The sequence below is a fragment of the Cornus florida genome, unplaced genomic scaffold (assembly GCF_030987335.1).
Source record: "Cornus florida cultivar Cherokee Brave unplaced genomic scaffold, ASM3098733v1 CherokeeBrave_3.0.0_Hap2_Chr03, whole genome shotgun sequence".
NCBI classification, from domain to species: domain Eukaryota; kingdom Viridiplantae; phylum Streptophyta; class Magnoliopsida; order Cornales; family Cornaceae; genus Cornus; species Cornus florida.
In genome coordinates this window covers 100,580,946-100,587,083 of record NW_026775573.1, presented here as the reverse complement: position 1 = coordinate 100,587,083, position 6,138 = coordinate 100,580,946, and positions in this window count along the sequence as shown.

The following is a 6,138-nucleotide window of genomic DNA, read 5'->3' as shown; positions in this document are numbered from 1 at the left end:
AAGGTCTAATGACATAATAGGTTCCTTGATTGAGATAATTGTATTTAAAGATTCAATCTTCACTCAGTAAAACACTCTTCGTGATGTCAAAGGGAACTCGAATAACTTTAACTCAAAACTCTCATTTCTTTTAAAACATTCAATCTTTATACACTAAAATGATTTTGTGAAATAATAGGTACCCTGATTGAGGTAATTTCATTCAAAGATTATATCTTTCATCTTTAAAATAGACTTCGGGATGTCTCAGGGAACTCAAATATGTTAAACTCAAAACTCTAATTTTCTTTCAAATCTTTAATCTTTATACGTTAAAACGGTCAAACACATAATAGGTTCCTTTATTGAGGAATTTTCATTCAAATATTCAATTTTTAGCCATTAAAATACTGTTCGAGACTTCATAGGTAACTCGAATAAATTAAATTCAATACTCTCATTTTCTTTCAAAGATTCAATCTTTATATGTTAAAAAGGTCTAGTGACATAATAGGTACCTTGATTGAGATAATGTCGTTCAAAGATTCAATCTTTACTCATTAAAACACTCTTCGTGACGTCAAAGAGAACTCGAATAACTTTAACTCAAAACTCCTATTTCTTTTCAAATATTCTATCTTTATACACTAAAACGGTCTAGTGATATAATAGGTATCTTATTTGAGATAATTTCATTTAAAGATTCAATATTTACTCTTTAATAAACTCTTCGGGAAGTCACAGGGAACTCGAATAAGTTTAACTCAAAACACTAATTTTCTTTCAAAGATTCAATCTTTATACTTTAAAAGGTTGTACTGGCATAATAAGTACCTCTATTGAGATAATTTCAATCAAAGATTCAATCTTTACTCATTAAAACACTCTTCGGGACGTCACGGGGAACTCGAATAAGTTCAACGCAAAACTCTCATTTTCTTTCAAGGATTCAATCTTTATACATTAAAAAGGTCAAGTAACACAATAGGTAACTTTGTTAAGGAATTTTCATTCAAAGATTCAATCTTTAGTCATTAAAACACTCTTCGCGATTTCTTAGGTAACTCGAATAAGTTAAACTCAAAACTCGCATTTTTTTCAATGATTCAATCTTTTTACATTAAAAAGGTCTAGTGACATACATTAAAAAGGTCTAGTGACATAATAAGTACCTTGATTGAGATAATTTGAATCAAAGATTCAATCTTTACTCATTAAAACACTCTTCGTGACTTCAAAGGGAGCTCTTATAACTTTAACTCAAAACTCTCATTTCTTTACAAAGATTCAATCTTTATACAATAAAAATTTCTAGTGACTTAATAGATACCTTGATTGAGGTAATTTCATTCAAAGATTCAATCTTTATTCATTAAAACACTCTTCGGGATGTCAAAAGGAACTCGAATAAGTTTAACTCAAAACTCTAATTTTCTTTCAAAGATTCAATCTTTATGCATTAAAAAGATCTAGTAGCATAATAGGTTCCTTTATTGAGGAATTTTCATTTGAAGATTCAATCTTTAGTCATTAAAACACTCTTCGCGACTTCATAGGTAACTCGAATAAGTTAAACTCAATACTCTCATTTTTTTTAAAGATTCCATCTTTATACATAAAAAAGGTCTACTGACAAAATAGGTACATTGATTGAGATAATTTCGTTCAAAGATTCAATCTTTACTCATTAAAACACGCTTCGTGACGTCAAAGGGAACTCAAATAACTTTAACTCAAAACTCGTAGTTCTTTACAAATATTCAATCTTTATACATTAAAAAGGTCTAGTGACATAATCGGTACCTTGATTGAGGTAATTTCATTAAAAGATTCAATCTTTACTCATTAAAACACTCTTCGTGACGTCAAAGGGAACTTGAATAACTTTAACTCGAAACACTCATTTCTTTTCAAAACGTCAATCTTTATAAATTAAAAAGGTCTAGTGATGTAATAGCTACCTTGATTGAGGTAATTTCATTCAATGATTCAATCTTTACTCATTAAAACACTCTTCGGGACGTTACAGGGAACTCGAATAAGTTAACTCAAAAATCTCATTTCTTTTCTAAGATTCAATCATAATACATAAAAAAGGTCTAGTGACATAATAGGTACCTTAATTGAGGTAATTTCATTCAAAAATTCAATCTTTATTCAATAAAACACTCTTCGTGACGTCAATGGGAACTCAAATAACTTTAACTCCAAACTCTCATTTCTTTTCAAAGATTCAATCTTCATACATTAAAAACGTCTAATGACATATTCAGTACCTCTATTGAGGTAATTGCATTCAAATTTTCAATCTTTACTCATTAAAACACTTTTCCGGACGTCACACGGAACTCGAATAAGTTTAACTCAAAACTCTCATTTTCTTTCCAAGATTCAATCTTTATACATTAAAAACGTCTAGTAACATAACTCAAAACTCCCATTTTAATTTAAAGATTCAATCTTCTGTCATTAAAATAGTATTCGTGACTTCTTAGGTAACTCGAATAAGTTGAACTCAAAACACTCATTTTCTTCGAAAGATTTAATTTTTATACATTAAAAAGGTCTAATGACATAATAGGTTCCTTGATTGAGATAATTTCATTCAAAGATTCAATCTTCACTCAGTAAAACACTCTTAGTGATGTCAAAAGGGAACTCGAATAACTTTAACTCAAAACTCTCATTTCTTTTAAAACATTTAATCTTTATACATTAAAATGATTTTGTGACATAATATGTACCCCGATTGAGGTAATTTCATTCAAAGATTTTATCTTTCATCATTAAAACAGACTTCGGCACGTCTAAGGGAACTCAAATATGTTACACTCAAAACTCTAATTTTCTTTCAAAGCTTCAATCTTTATACATTAAAACGGTATAGCAAATAATAGGTTCCTTTATTGAGGAATTTTCATTCAAATATTCAATCTTTAGTCATTAAAATACTGTTCGAGACTTCATAGGTAACTCGAATAAATTAAACTCTATACTCTCATTTTCTTTCAAAGATTCAATCTTTATATGTTAAAAAGGTCTAGTGACATAATAAGTACCTTGATTGAGATAATGTCGTTAAAAGATTCAATCTTTACTCATTAAAACACTCTTCGTGACGTCAAAGAGAACTTGAATAACTTTAACTCAAAACTCCTATTTCTTTTCAAATATTCTATCTTTATACACTAAAACGGTCTAGTGACATAATAGGTACCTTAATTGAGATAATTTCATTTAAAGATTCAATATTTACTCTTTAATAAACTCTTCGGGACGTCACAGGGAACTCGAATAAGTTTAACTCAAAACACTCATTTTCTTTCAAAGATTCAATCTTTATACTTTAAAAGGTTTTATTGGCATAAAAAGTACCTCTATTGAGATAATTTCATTCAAAGATTCAATCTTTACTCATTAAAACACTCTTCGGGACGTCACGGGGAACTCGAATAAGTTCAACTCAAAACTCTCATTTTCTTTCAAGGATTCAATCTTTATACATTAAAAAGGTCTAGTAACATACTAGGTAACTTTGTTAAGGTAATTTCATTCAAAGATTCAATCTTCAGTCATTAAAACACTCTTCGCGATTTCTCAGGTAACTCGAATAAGTTAAACTCAAAACTCTCATTTTTTTCAATGAAACAATCTTTTTACATTAAAAAGGTGTAGTGACATAATAAGTACCTTGATTGAGATAATTTGAATCAAAGATTCAATCTTTACTCATTAAAACACTCTTCGTGACTTCAAAGGGAGCTCAAATAACTTTAACTCAAAACTCTCATTTCCTTTTAAAGATTCAATCTCTATACAATAAAAATTTCTAGTGACTTAATAGGTACCTTGATTGAGGTAATTTCATTTAAAGATTCAATCTCTATTCATTAAAACACTCTTCGGGATGTCAAAAGGAACTCGAATAAGTTTAACTCAAAACTCTAATTTTCTTTCAAAGATTCAATCTTTATACATCAAAAAGATGTAGTAACATAATAGGTTCCTTTATTGAGGAATTTTCATTTGAAGATTCAATCTTTAGTCAATAAAATACTATTCGCGACTTCATAGGTAACTCGAATAAGTTAAACTCAATACATTCATTTTTTTCAAAGATTCCAACTTTATACATTAAAAAGGTCTACTAACAAAATAGGTACATTGATTGAGATAATTTCGTTCAAAGATTCAATCTTAACTTATTAAAACACGCTTCGTGACGTCAAAGGGAACTCGTAGTTCTTTACAATATTCAATCTTTATACATTAAAAAGGTCTAGTGACATAATAGGTACCTTGATTGAGGTAATTTCATTCAAAGATTCAATATTTACTCTTTAAAACACCCTTCGGGACATCGCAGGGAAATCGAATATGTTTAACTCAAAACTCTCATTTTCTTTCAAAGATTAAATCTTTATACATTAAAAAGGTCTAGTGACATAATAAGTACCTCTATTGAGGTAATTTCATACAAAGATTCAATCTTTACGCGTTAAAACACTATTCGGGACGACATAGGGAACTCAGATTGGTTTAACCCATAACGCTCATTTCTTTTTAAAGATTCAATCTTTATATATAAAAGGTCCTGGTACAAAATAAGTCCTTTGATTCAGGTAATTTCAATCAAAGATTCAATCTTTACTCATTGAAATACTCTTCGGGATGTCATAGGGAACTCGAATAAGTTTGACTCAAAACAGTCATTTTCTTTCCAAGATTCAATCTTTATACATTAAAAAGGTCTAGTAACATAATAGGTACCTTTACTAAGGTATTTTAATTCAAAGATTCATTATTTAGTCATTCAAACACTGTTCACGACTTCATAGGTAAATCGAATAAGTTAAACTCAGAATTATCATTTTATTCCAAAGATTCAATCTTTAGACATTAAAAAGGTCTAGTACCATAATAGGTACCTTTATTGAGGTGTTTTCATTCAAAGAATCAATCTTTATTCATTAAAACACTCTTCGCGACTTCATAGGTAACTCGAATAAGTTAAACTCAAAACTCTCATTTTCTTTCCAAGAATCAATCTTTGTACACTAAAAAGGTCTAGTGACATAATAGCTACCTTGATTGAGGTAATTACATTCAAAGATTCAATATTTACTCATTAAAACACTCTTTGGGACGTTACAGGGAACATGAATAAGTTTAACTTAAAACTCTCATTTTCTTTCAAAGATACAATCTTTGTACATTAAAAAGGTCTACTAACAAAATAAGTACCTTCATTGAGGTATTTTCATTTAAAGATTCAATCTTTAGTCATTAAAACACTCTTCACAACTTCATAGGTAACTCGAATAAGTTGAGCACAAAACTCTCATGTTCTTTTAAAGATTCAATCTTTATATATTAAAAAGGTTTAGTGACAGAATAGGTACCTTGATTGAGGTAATTTCATTCAAAGATTCAATCTTTACTCATTAAAACACTCTTCGTGACGTCAAAGGGAACTTGAATAACTTTAACTCGAAACACTTATTTCTTTTCAAAACGTCAATCTTTATAAATTTAAAAGATCTAGTGATGTAATAGCAACCATGATTGAGGTAATTTCATTTAATGATTCAATACTTACTCATTATAACACTCTTCGGGACGTTATCGGGAACTCGAATAAGTTTAACTCAAAAATCTCATTTTCTTTCAAAGCTTCAACCTTTAAACATTAAAAAGGTCGAGTAACAGAATTGGTACCCTTATTGTGGTATTTTCATTCAAAGATTCAATCTTCAGTCATTAAAACATTCTTCGCGATTTCATAGGTAACTCGAATAAGTTAAACTCAAAACACTCATTTTCTTTCAAAGATTCAATCTTTATACATTACAAAGGTCTAGTGGTAGAATTGGTACCTTGATGGAGGTAATTTCATTCAAAGATTCAATCTTTATTCATTAAAACACTCTTCGGGATGTCAAAAGAAACTCGAATAAGTTTAACTCAAAACTCTAATTTTCTTTGAAAGATTCAATCTTTATACATCAGAAAGATCTAGTAACATAATAGGTTCCTTTATTGAGGGATTTTTATTAGAAAATTCAATCTTTAGTCATTAAAATACTGTTCGCGACTTCATAGGTAACTCGAATAAGTTAAACTCAATACTCTCATTTTTTTCAAACATTCCATCTTTAT